The following is a 14,557-nucleotide window of genomic DNA, read 5'->3' as shown; positions in this document are numbered from 1 at the left end:
TTTACGAACAAATTTCTTCATCAGCAAATGGGATACAGTCACTTTGTGTCTGCAATTTCACAGAAAACAGCATTTCAAGTCTCAGCCTAATGTGAAACTGCATCACAGCACCACGGCTTAAACTAAGTGTTTAAAAACAAGTTTCATACTCAGAACTTTGGCAAATGGGATAGAATACATGAACAAAGTGGTTTCAAGTCACTTAGTGTGGACAATCTCACAGGAAACACAATGTTTCAAAAACAGCCTTATCTCAGCGAGAGAAGCTCAAAAACAGCATAAAACTGCATTACAGTGCCACGGCTTAAACTAAGTGTTTACGAACAAATTTCTTCATCAGCAAATGGGATACAGTCACTTTGTGTCTGCAATTTCACAGAAAACAGCATTTCAAGTCTCACTTTCTCAGCCTAATGTGAAACTGCATCACAGCACCACGGCTTAAACTAAGTGTTTAAAAACAAGTTTCATACTCAGAACTATGGGAAATGGGATACACTACATGGGCAAAGTGGTTTCAAGTCACTTTGTGTGGACAATTTCACAGGAAACACAATGTTTCAAAAACAGCCTTATCTCAGCGAGAGAAGCTCAAAAACAGCATAAAACTGCATTACAGTGCCACGGCTTAAACTAAGTGTTTACGAACAAATTTCTTCATCAGCAAATGGGATACAGTCACTTTGTGTCTGCATTTGGACACAAATGCCCTGAATCCAACATCATCCACAATACTGAAGGGCTGTGTGTCCTTCACTATCATGGAGACGAGGGCTTCATCCAGCTCTTGTTTTCTGGTGGCTGGTTAAAAGAGAATAAATACAGTGTCTGTTACCTGTCTTTATTTGCACAATAAACAAAAGTGAACAGGGAAAAATTGTGATGGTGCATTTGTAATATTGTAATGACTTACCTTGGCTGGGTGAAGCTCCAGTTTCCTCCTTATTCTCATGCAAGGCACGGTAACGCCTCAGCATGGATGAGGTGTTGTTATTGTACCCCAACTCCTTGGAGCACAATAAACACCTCACCTTTGAATAAAATAAGAAACTGTGAAAAATACAGTTCTTGATAAGCAAACCTAATGTGCCTGAAATAGAGTTAGATTTAGCTTACCTTATTAGGAGTTATCAAATCAAAGTGTTCCCACACAGGGGAAATCCTCCTCTTCCTGGCTGGCTCCATCTTATCACCTCCTTCTCTCCTCACTCTCCTAAATCTCCAAACTATCTCTCTCTCTCTAAACTCTCCAAACTATCCAAACTCTCAACTGACCTCAACTCTCCACCAACAACCCACATTTTGAATGGAGCCTGAGGGGTTTATGTTGCCGTCAAACCTCCCGGCAAAATCTGAACCACTTCCCGAAGCAGTCACGTGGTACAGCCAGGCAGCGAGACTTCAGACGTCATCATTTTTGGCTCCCTAAATGAAGCAAGCCTCGACACACGCTTCGAGGAAACGCCCCCTCCGTTACTCCACACACGCTTCGAAGCGTCGGCACATCTTGTAACATCACTACTTTCTACAATAAACTACAAACATAAAGACCAAAAACTCAGACATCAGCCCACTGTTTATCTGCCTGGGGTCTCCTCTGCAGATTCCCTAGCAGCGAGCTGTTGCCTCCGGAGCAGACATTGCATTTACGCTATTTTTGAAGCAATTACTGGAGCGATTAAAAAAATTACAAAACGTTTGTAATCATAAATCTCCATATTCTCATAGAAATGCAATTTATGTCTTTCTATAATTTTCACACTTAGCAAAGTCATCCGACGGGCCAAGCTGGACCCCCTGGCGGGCCGGATGTGGCCCGCGGGCCGTACGTTTGACACCCCTGCTCTAAATCTTCCAGGTGATGAAGGTCCTCGTCGTCTGTGGGCTACAGCTTCAATAACTATCAAACCTAAAGGCCTAATCTGATGCTCCTACATTTAGCTGCAAGTCTCACATATAAACACACTAACATGCACACATGAATCAGGAATATTTAAAACAGATCCCAATTTTTTTTTAAATACAAACAGTGGTCCATATAATTAGAGAACATAATCACAAACTGTAAGCATTATACAAAAGGCAAAAAGCACAGAGTAGAGCAAAGCACTCCTCCAAAAGCTGGCCACCCCGCAATTGCATAAAGTTACAGAGTCTCAAAGACGGACAGGGCAAACGGCCGATGGACAAGATGCTCCACAGGGCACGCCCCCGCAGGACAGGGAGACTACAAAAGGAGCAGATGCAGGAGCAACCCCTGTCCCCTCCTTGCAAATTTGATCCATTGAAAAAAGGCAAGAGGACCTGCCCAGCAAGCAAAAAACACTCGGAGACCACGAGGGGACCACTTTTCTTTTCTTTTTCTTCCGTGCCTACACCTGATGAAGACCAAGAGAGGTCGAAACGTCGCGACGGGCACAAATTGAGGACAAACTGGTCACACTTTTCTGAAAGACAATCTAGTCTCTTTATTTTATTTTTTTCATGTGGGGATCTGTCTCTCCTACAAAAATAAAAAAATAAAAAAAATAATAATAATAATATATATATATATATATATATATACTCACCTCGAACAGGGACGAATGAGCCCAAACGGGATCCCTGTCCGTCGCCGTTGAGGACTAGATGGTCCCCTGGCGACGAATGGGAATACCCTAATTGGAAGCATGGGATATGAGGGAGAGGGGTTGGGGTGGGAGACCTGCCGGGGGAAGGACCGTGCACCCCTTCTCGTCCGTTCACTCGGACGGGAGGATCAGTTCCCCTACCCTCTTCCCTAAACCTAACCTATCCCTTTTCCCTAAAGCCGGATGGCTCCCCGGCCTAAGTCGGGCAGGAGGGATATGTGGTGCAGGAGAGACTGGGCTCTCACTCCTGGGGACACTGAACAGCAGGCTGGCTGTGGACAGGACGTGTGGCAGGTGCTCGAATGCCCGGCATCCTTGTATGTGCTGAGTATAAAGTCTGAATGCTCCTTACTTCCTGTTCTAGATCATCGGTGTCAGAGCTCGTCAGTTCCATCTGTTCTCTCCGTGTTTCTGTGTTTCTTGAGGACCGACCTATCATGTGCTCCTTTGATCAGTCTTTTGTCTCATCCTACTCTGTAACTCTGCTAGTTTATCTGTTAAACCCGATTAATAAGATTCTGGGCTGTTTGTGAATAAACTTTTTGGATTACCCCCAAATTACCTCTGCCTGCTTTAAAGAACTGAAATCAACTCATGGCCTGGTGTCGTGTGTTCGAGTTTCTCATCATAACAAGTCTGTGTGTGTGTGTGTGTGTGTGTGTGTGTGTGTGTGTGTGTGTGTGTGTGTGTGTGTGTGTGTGTGTGTGTGTGTGTGTGTGTGTGTGTGTGTGTGTGTGTGTGTGTTTCTCTCTGATTAGAAGAGCAGCAGAGTATCTGAATAAGAGAGGAAAACGTAGAAAGTCTGATCATTTAACACCAATATTCTATCCAGAAAACAAGCAGCCACGCTGTACGTCCACTGTTTCTAATGTAGATGTCTATTTTGATTAATACTACTAATAATAATAATAATACCAGTGATGCTGGACACTTCCTGGGCTGCTGCAGTGGTCAGAGATCTTCAAGGAATTTTTTTTTTTTTTTTTTAAAGTCTTGGAGGAAAAAATGGAAACTGGCATTTGAACTGAACTTGCTCTCTGTGGCTTTGGCCGTAAGCAGCACTGGGTGTGGATCTGGAGACCGCCCAGATTGGGATTCACCACCAAAGCTCTCTGATTGATAGGAGGAGGGAAGAGAAGGGGAAGAGCTCATCCTGCAAGTCTCCACTCAGTCCTGCTACTTTATCTTTCTGGAACACATGCTGCTGCCTGCTGTGCTCATCTAACTCCTGTCTACATTCACACATCTGTAAGTCTACGTTCACACATCTGCATTCACACATCTGTCAGTCTGAATTCACACATTTACATTCACACATTTGTAAGTCTGCATTCAAACATCTGCATTCACACATCTGTAAGTCTAAAGTCACACATCTGTAAGTCTGCACTCACACATCTGTAAGTCTGCATTCACACATCTGCATTCACACATCTGTAAGTCTACATTCACACATCTGCATTCACACATCTTTAAGTTTGCATTCACACATACACTATACAGTATACACTATATAATATACACTATACAGGATCCAATATACAGTATAAAGTATACACAATACAATATATACTACAAACTATACAATATACACTATAAACTATACAGTATACATTATGCAACATACAGTATACAGTTTACAATATAAACTATATACTAAACACTATACAGTATACACTGTACAATATACAGTATAAACTATGAACTATAAAATATACATTATAGACTATAAACTATACAGTATACACTAATAAATACACTATAAAATATACACTATACATTACACAGTAAACACAATACAGTATACAATATATACGATACACTATACATTACATTTCATTTAGATGAGGCTTTTATCCCAAGTGACTTACAATAAGTTCATTTCAACCATGAGGGTTCAAACCAGAACAACAAGAATGAAGAAAATATAATTTCTTCCAGAAAGCCAAACTACAAAGTTCTATCAGTAAGTTATATTTTAAGCTACTAAAGTTCTACTGTTCAAGGTAAAGTCTGAAGAGGTGTGTTTTTAGTTTGCGGCGGAAGATGTTCAGACTTTCTGCTTCCTGATGTCGTTGGGGAGCTCATTCTACCATTTAGGAGCCAGGACAGCAAACAGACGTGATTTGTAGAGTGTTTAACTCAGTGAGGAGCAACAAGCTGATTGGTAGAAGCAAAGTGGAGGGAGGGGCTGGGATGTAGGGTTGGACCATGTCCTGGATGTAGACTGGACCTGATCTGTTCGCAGCGCGGTATGCAAGTACCAATGTTTGGAAACGGATGCGGGCGGCTACTGGTAACCAGTGAAGGGAGTGGAGGAGGAGGAGGACGAGGACGAGGACGAGGACGAGGACGAGGACGAGGACGAGGACGAGGACGAGGACAAGGAGCAGAGGAGGAAGAGGAGGAGGAGGAGCGGAGTAGTGAGAGTGAATTTAGGAGGTTAAAGACCAGTCGAGCTGCTGCATTCTGGATGAGCTGCAGAGGTCAGATTGCACTAACAGGTAGACCTGCCAGGAGGGAGTTACAGTAGTCTAGATGTGAGATGACCAGAGCCTGGACCAGAGCCTGGACCAGAGCCTGCACCTACTTCTGAGTGAGAAGAGGACGTATTCTCCTGATGTTGTGCAGCATGTATCTACAGGAACGTGTTGTTGCAGCGATGTTGGCAGTAAGAGAGAGTTGACTGTCAAGTGTCTCCGAGGTTCTTAGCAGTCAGGGTCGGGATAACAGAGTTGTTGAAGGTTAGGGTTAGGGTCAGGTCGAGGGTGGGAGAGTCTTTCCCTGGAAGGAAGAGCAGTTCGGTCTTGTGGAGGTTGATTTCCAGGTGGTGTGAGGACATCCACTGAGACATGTCAGTCAGACAGGCAGAGATTCATGCTGCTACCTGTGTTTCAGATCGGGGAAAAGAGATGATCAGTTGGGTGTCATCAGCATAGCTGTGGTAGGAAAAGACATGCGAGTGAATGACAGAGCCGAGAGAGTCGGTGTACAGAGAGAAGAGGAGGGGACCTGGGACGGAGCCTTGAGGGACACCAGTAGTGAGAGGCACAGATCCTCTCCAAGTTACCCGGTAGGTGAGGTCGTTGAGGTAGGATGAGAACAGGGAGAGAGCAGAGCCTGAGACACCGAGGTCCTGAAGGAGGAAAGAAGGATCTGGTGGTTCACTGTGTCAAATGCAGCAGAAGGTCTAGAAGGATCAGGACAGAGGACAGAGAGGCTGCTCTAGCAGTGTGAAGCTGCTCAGAGACAGAAGGAGGACCGTCTATTGCTCCAGAAGGTCTGGAGAATGTGAGATGGGATGGGGGGCGGGGGGGGGGGGTTACCAAGGTAACAACTTGATTGGGAGACGGGGGGGGTGAAAGAGGAAAGCGAAGGGGATGAAGATGAAGATGATGGACATGTAGTTATAGTAGATGGATTATAAAATGAGGAGCGTATGTCATCTATCTTTTTAGTGAAGTAGTTGACAAAGTGGCTTGGTGGAAGGAGGAGGGAGGGGGAGGGGGGGTCAAGGAGGTTGGAAAAGATGGAGAAGAGCTTTTTGGGATTGGAAAATGAGGATTGAATTCTGGTTAGGTAGAAAGAGCTTTTGGCTGCAGAGATGGAGGCAGAGAAAGATATAATATACATAATACAATATACAGTATACACTATACACAATACACTATACAATGTACGCTATAAACTATACAATATAAATTATAGACTATAAACTATAGAGTATACACTTTAATACATACACTATACAGTATACACTATATACTCTACAATATACACTATACAGTGTATGCAATACATTATACAATATACACTATAAACTATACAATATACACTATGTAGTAAAGACTCAGGGCAGGAGTGTTGGAAGTGTGGGCAGCCCGGGCACTGCCGGAAAGAGTGTCCACTCATGGACGAGGCCAGGTGATCCGGGTTGCCGGCCCTCCAACACCCTCCCCCTCTCAAGGGGCAACGTAACGAGTTCTTTGTCTGTGTCTGTCTCTATGTCTGTCTGTGTCTGTCTCTGTATTTGTCTCTGTGTCTGTATTTGTATTTGTCTCTGTGTCTCTGAGTCTGTCTCTGTGTCTATCTCTGTGTCTGTATTTTTTTCTGTGTCCGTATTTGTATCTGTGTCTGGGGGACCCTGTGTAAACAGCAGGACACCTTGTGGGCGGTGTCGTGCCTGACAGACAGAGTGCAGGGATTAAATTGTAAATGTAGCTCCGCCCCCTCCAGCAGAGGAGACCGGGGACGCCGGATAGGAGCTCGTCAGCAGCCTGCAGCGTTTCATCCGTACCTGTGGAATAAGAGACGCGCAACGTTGAAGAGAGCGGCTTCAGACCTTTACTGCCCTCCGAGTAGTTTTCCCGCCCTGGATATCAGCCGAACAGACCTCTGAAGTCTAAAGATACTTTTTTCAAGCTGAGCGTCAATGCAGCTTTTCACTACTTTCTTCTTGAACACATTTAACGGTGGAGTCGCTTTTAGAAGTGGATGTGACTGTGTGGAGGCTGAGATAACCTCAACCAGCCTGAAACATGGAGGACTTCATTAAAACCTGCCTGAAACATGGAGGACTTCATTAAAACCAGCCTGAAACATGGAGTAGTTCTGAGGAGCTGTCGGAAGAGCTCGATGCAGCCCGATGCAGCCCGAAGGTATTTTCCTCTGGCCCGAGTCTTTCCGGTAGTTCAGTGTGATTCAGAGAGTTTACTGGAGGTTACAGTGTTACTTTACTCTGAGTTTGTTAGAAATGTTTCCACAGAAGAATCATGTACGGATATTAAGTAACGTTAAAGAACAGCAGAACCACCGAGTTCTACAAACCCGCTGCTCCGGACCGGACTTCATTCCTCAGTCTGAGTTCTGTCTGAAATGTGTTCCAGTGAATCTGCCAGCTGCTTTATAACTTTTACCAGCTGTGAACGCGTTCAGTCTTTGTATCGAACCACAACAGTGAGCTGCAGTAATTTCAAGGAAAGTAAGTAACTCCATCTATAAAAGCACAATGTACTGTTTCTCTCAGTTTCAGCTCCAGTCAGTTTCTCTGCAACTCTTCGTGCCTTTAAAAAGAGCTCTGCATGAAATAATGGGCTAGTTTCTACATGTCCAGGCTGCTCTGCTGCCTTCAGGAGCCACAGACACAGTTTCTCAGTAGCTTCTATACAACATGGTGCGCCATGAAGTAACAAGTGAAAACATTCGTTTTTAGGTGTTTCTCTATTTACAGGCTGTCTGTCAGCTCAGTGGACCAATCAGGAGCTGTAGCTGGAACAACAACACAGCATATTCAAATGTTTCAGGGTCTGCCACACAATGTCCTACCAGCTCTACCTGTGTGTGTGTGTGTGTGTGTGTGTGTGTGTGTGTGTGTGTGTGTGTGTGTGTGTGTGTGTGTGTGTGTGTGAGAGTGAGTACGTGAGTGTTATAGTAGTAGGGTCGTCTGTGTACTGTAAGTTCCTCTTGTTCCCATCTGATGATCATAGAACGTTCTTTACAGCAGATCATTTCCTCTCTGTTCTTCAACTCGGCAAGAAAACTGAAGTAAGGACTTTCAGACTGAAAGCTGTAACTACAGAAGCATCACGAGGAACGTTCCCTGTTAGTTCTATTGAGGATGTTAGTTAACGTTGGTGATGGTTCTAACAGAACGTACCGATTGTGTTGAGGATGTTAGTTAACGTCGGTGATGATTCTAACAGAATGTGATGATGGTTCTGAGGATGTTAATTAACGTCGGTATACAACCTGCCTAGTCAGCACGTACAGGGATATTCTTTGAACGTTGTTTTACATCCAGAAGCAGTCAACTCTACAGAGACCCGGAGGGGTCATGGTGACATTTTTGTGAGGACTCCTGTTTTTTTTTTTCCATTACTTGTTAGCTGTGGGTTTTATTTCTGCTCTGCACACGCAGCAGTAGCGCACGCACGCACACACACACACACACACACACACACACACACACACACACACACACACACACACACACACACACACACACACACACACACACACACACACACACACTGCACTATAAAACACTGCCAGTTAAAGAAAACCTGCTGCACAGATGATGGGACACTTTACAGGATGCATTTAAATAATTTTAAAAGTCTGATCTCTGACAGTCTTCAGCTGCTCCACCTGCCTGTGACAGGTGGAGTTGTATCTCCACCTATTGCGGTTTGGATATGTACAACTTTTACCACTTGAAACTTTGGTGCTCCTGTGACAGAAAAATATGTGTCCCAGTGGTCAGAACCAGAGTAGAGACACAGTGACAGCTGACCCATCACAAGGCTGCAGTCACAATCACAGCTCCAGTGATAATAATCAGTGATAATCACAGCTCCAGTGATAATGTCTGTATATATGTGTCTGTGTATGTGTGTATTTATTTATATGTCACTGCACTCACACTGCTGGTCCTCCTGAATACACACACACACACACACACACACACACACACACACACACACACACACACACACACACACACACACACACACACACACACACACACACACACACACACACACACACACACACACACAGAGACAGACAGACAGAGCTCTTGTCCTATTTGTGTGTATTAGAAACACTACAGAGTGACTGATGTGTCCTGTTTCCAGCAGGTTGAAACTCTGCAGACAGAATCTGCCCGCTCGGCACAGTGCTCACATAAACTGCTGACAGCAGCTCTCCGCCGCCTCAAACAATAAATATGTGTAATCCCTGGCATGTTCCAGTCCCCAGCAGCCGCACAGTCTTCAGTTTCACACCCAAACAAACCGCATCCAGCTCCAAAGCATGGCCTGTTCAACAAAGTTCAACTAAAAGAAGAAAAAGAAACATGAATATTAATAGAAAGGCAGCATCAGACGTACGTAAGGTGATTTCTGTTGTCTCTCAGTTGATATGAATCGGTCTGATTTTCCTTTAACAGAGAGAACTTAAGTTTTTTTTTTTAATTGTTCTAATGAATTACTTGAAGTGAATATAAAATGTGATCAGTGTGAAAATCACTGACTTTTGAGTGGATTCACACACATCCTTCGTTCTGCTTCAGTTCTGACGTGGCCTGCTGGACATTTTACTTCCTGTTGACGATGATGTTACATTAAATTAGAGAGTAACAACTGTAATTTATTCTGAAGTTGGTGATGATGGTGTTTTACAGGGTAGGATTTTATTTTGAAGAAAAAAGGAGAAGAAACACAATCGTTCATTGATTCTTTGATTTGTTGATTTATTGGTCCATTGGTTCATTAATTCATTGATGGATCATTTTGCTGTGATTCTCTGGTCCTTTTCTGGACCACCTTATCTTGTTAGTACCTGGACAGACAGACCAATATTAATAAGAATATTACAGAACTCACTTGCTGACAGTTCACATTTACTTTATAAATACATATTAATAACTTTGAAATGTTCTCTCCGTTTACAACCCTGTTTCTGAAAAAGTAGTGATGCTGTGTAAAATGTAACTAAAAACAGAATGCAATGATTTGCAAATCACATAAACTCATGTTTAATTGCAAATAGACCAAAGACAACATGTCAAATGTTGAAACAGAGAAATTGTATTATTTTATGTCAAATATCTCCTCATTTTGAATTTGATGGCAGCAACATGTCTCAAAAAAATCCTCCAGGTTAAAGAGGAGAGGGACCATCCAGCTTGTTATCAGCTCAGTTCTAAAGCCAGCATCTGTGATGGTACAGGGATGCATTAGTGCACATGGCATGGGTAGCTTGAACATCTGGAAGGAAGCATTAATGCTGAATGATATATTCAGGTTTTGGAGCAACATATGCTGCCATCCAGACAACGTCTCTTTCAGGGAAGGTCTTGTTTATTTCAGCAGAACAACGTCCAACCACATTCTGCACGTATTCCAACAGCATGGTTCTCTAGTAGAAGAGTCCGCTGATAAACTGGCCTCCTGCAGTCCAGACCTGTCAATCATTGAAAACATCTGGAGCATCAGGACATGAACAATACAACAAAGGAGACCCTGAACTGTTGAGCAGCTGAAATCCTCTATCAGGCAGGAATGGGACCACATTTCACTTTCAAAACTCCAGAAACTGGTCTCAGTTCCCAAAGGTTTCCGGAGTGTTGTTAAAAGAAGAGGTGATGTAGCTCAGTGGTGAACATGATCCTGGAACAACTTTTTAGAGACGTGTTGCTGACATCAGATTCAAAATAGGTGAATATTTTTTATAAAACAACACAATTTCTGATTTTCAATATTAGGCTAAACCTAACCCTGTATTTAGTCCATCTGCAATAAAATATGGGTTTATGTGATTTGCAAATCATTGCATTCTGTTTTTATTTATATTTTACACAGCATCCCTACTTTTTTGGAGACAGGGTTGTATTATTATGACAGGTGGAGAATGTGTGCTGAAATCCTGTTAGAGTGGAGAATGGTCCAAACATGTCGGTGTCACCAGCTGTGGGTCCAGATTACAGCGGATCACATTAGTGTGCTGTCGGCCTTTATTCTGTAACAATGTCACATTTGGGATGAACTGAAATGGGCTTTTTCTAATCTTTGGCCATATGGTGCCTTGGAGAGGAGCTGGGTGGAGGGGGAGGAGAGGAGCTGGGGGGAAGGGAGGCGAGAGCAGGGGAGGAGAGGCTAGGGGAGGGGAGGCGAGGGGAGGCGAGGGGGATGTAGGTCATCCTGGAACAGAACAAAGAGGAACACTAATCGAGACTGAAGTGGAGAACAAAAGTGTGTGTGAAGGTTCCTCCTCAGTGTCGCACCTTGAGAACATCTGTGGAACATTGTCGGTGTGTTTGTCAGTAAGAAGAGGGGCGAAGACTCTGTGAGTAAGAAGAGGGGCGGAGTCTCACTTCATGAGTTTCACCTACTTTAAAACCTTTAACTGGTGCCGTTTCTGCAGTCCTGATGCCAGAACCACAGGTGGTGATCCAGGTGAATCATTCTTAGTTCAATCACCCGATTCTTCACGTGGTCCACAGACCGGTTAGTGCAGATTGTCTCTGCAGATTGTTTCTGCAGCTCTCTGCTGGAATTTGTTGGACCTAATTGTCTCAGATAAGAATATTGATCAAGTTAATTTAACGGTTGATTGTAAAGGGTCCTTCCTCGATCCTTAATTTGCATCTTCAGTTCACCTTCCAGAGGCCGTTCATATTTTCATATCATTTTCACAATATTTGATCAGAACCTCTGTGACAGACAGTTCTCCTTCATCTGAGTGATGACTGATCATCACACTGACTGGACAACAAGGTTTTACTGTGTATTTAATGTTCCTGTTTGGTTTAATGGATTCAGTTTCCACCGAGATTGTTGTTACAGATGATCTTGTGTTAGTTTTCTTACAGGTACAAGTAGATCACAAGAGGGGAACAGTAGAAAAGAGAAGGGCTATCAAATGTCTGCATGACAACATGTTCTCAGAATATTGAACCTTTAAAACTGGAACTGATTCACTTTAATTGTTCAGAGTTTATGCTGCAGCACACAGGTAGAGGATGAGTCATTAACACTGAATGATTTGTAAAGCATTGTACTGCTGTTTCTAACAACTGATGTGTTAGAAATGAACGTTCCTCAGTGATGAGCAGAGACTGCTGTGGAGACGGTGGATGCGTCCTGCTGTAAATCCGTATCAGTGTACGTAGACTACAGGTCTTTAATGCTGTTACAGAGTCGAGCAGTGAGCCGGAGATTACGAGCAGAGGGGGAAGGGCTCCATTAGAAAGGATTTAAGTCGTTACTGGAAATGTCATGTTTATACTGTTGTTATTTTACTGATGTGTGTCAGTAGCTGATGAACTGACTGTTTCTGTCTGTCTGAAGATTATAATTTAAACTATGAAAGCCCTCATTTATTCTCTGAATCATTTCAGTTGACACTTCAGTTCACACTTTCATTCATATTGAGCCACAAATATACGTCTCTGCTAGCCTCATCAGCAATCCTACATTTATGAATGTAACTGTGATTTTCAGATTATCATGAGTGTCACACTCAGACGATGCTGCACGACCTCCTCAGAGGTTCAGATACCAGCTGTCGTTGGCTGTCACTGACTCACTGACTGACTGACTGACTCACCCACTGACTCACAGACTGACTGACTGACTGACTGACTCACTCACTGACTGACTCACTGACTCACACTGACTCACTCACTGACTCACTGTCACCTGATGGAGATGACAGCTGACGGAGACCTCTTCTGTTCAGTGATGGTCATTCCACTTTGACAGAGATGCTTTCTTCGTTCTTCTCTTACATCATGTTCCCTGTCCAAACTGTGTCCATCACTGTCCTCCAATCAGTGTTAATCATTTATGAAGAGCATCCAGGTGACTGAGCCTTTCAATGCATTTCTGGTGGCTGACTTGTGGGATGTTCCTAAAATCCTTGTTTAAATTCACATTTAGACAGGGAATAATATTTCCAGTAAAAAGCATCCCTCATAGAGCCGTAAGTGTCGTAGCAGTTCAGACTCTGATCTGACCTTATGATGGAGAATGACCCTTTAACAGCGTTTCTATTGTATAATGTTGTGATATGCTGGATCAACAATTTGTGTAGAGACATTTAATTGATATACAATATCCACAGAACTGTGAATTATGAACAGACAAGTTTAAAGTGCACATTCAGATGAAGGAAGGAAGATAGTTTTCCACCTCTCTTCTATGTTGGATTATTTGAAAACTCCCATGAGGACTGAAGACTGCAGACAGATCTCGACTCTGCTCCCTTCTGACGTCTAATGTGACAGCTTTTATTTTCCTCTGATTTTGAATCATTGAAGATTTGTTCACGATTATATTTTTCTTCATAAGAATTTTTTTTGGAGGATTATATTTACAATAACAATTTGATTCTGGATTATTATTTTCCATTTCCTTTAAATATCCTTCAGTGGGCTGTTGTTGTTTTTGGGACTTTCTGTATGATGAATAAAACCGTCTTCCTTTTACCCTGAGAAACTGCACATATTGGGCCTGATTCACCGAAGGTTTGTGTTTTAAAATCACATTCAAACTTCACAGCACCCACAGAAAAATGTCTAGCTGATCTACTAACAACGTGCAATGAGGATTGCGTCTTTCAAATGTGCAATTTAACACGGTGTCCATTCTGCATGTTTTAATGATTTCATATGTAATATTGGGCGTTTCAACGTGATCTTGTAAAATACTGGGAGGGGAAATACAAATAGATCAATTTAGCAGCTGTAATGATATTTACTAAACCTGAAAGTAGGAGAAGTGATTGTTGTGTATTTTAGTATGACTGAAGGTATTAATCAGATGAATATCTGGAGAGACGGCTGCTCTTATTGTGAAGGAGACGCAGGAAACCAAAGAATACGTAGAGAAGATGGTTTTACACCCGTTAAACATTTATGATGTCAGAGGCAGAAATTATTCAGACAGATCATCTCCAGTGAGGACATTCTACAGTTATTGAATAAACTGAATGATGATTGACAGCCAACAGCATTCTGTAGGTATCTCTGCTGGGACATCAGTCCTGTTCTTCAGGTGTGCTGTCCCAGGTCCTGAATGTGTCGCTGTCCCAGGTGCTGAATGTGTCACTGTCCCAGGTCCTGAATGTGTCACTGTACCAGGTCCTGAATCTGTCCCCCAGGGTTCATGGGTAGCTCCATAATGTTCCCACTGAATAAAACCAAGTCAGTGGCTCATCAGAGAGATCTGCACCTGCTGTCCAGTGTTTGTTAGAGGATCTCATCCACCATCCTCCTCTTTTATTTGAACCCATTTTATTAAGACAATTTTGTTTTGCTTTTCACCTAATATCTTTATCTTCTCTTAATTTCATCTGTTGATCTTTATGTTTTTCCCACATCGACTGAAAATCTCCAGACAGCGTTTCTTGTTATATTTTTTTGC

Source organism: Brachyistius frenatus, unplaced genomic scaffold, assembly GCF_029030835.1.
Source record: "Brachyistius frenatus isolate BFR_SWC_R1_liver_20210118 unplaced genomic scaffold, ASM2903083v1 Contig_458, whole genome shotgun sequence".
Taxonomy (NCBI): domain Eukaryota; kingdom Metazoa; phylum Chordata; class Actinopteri; family Embiotocidae; genus Brachyistius; species Brachyistius frenatus.
This window is presented reverse-complemented; position numbering follows the sequence as displayed.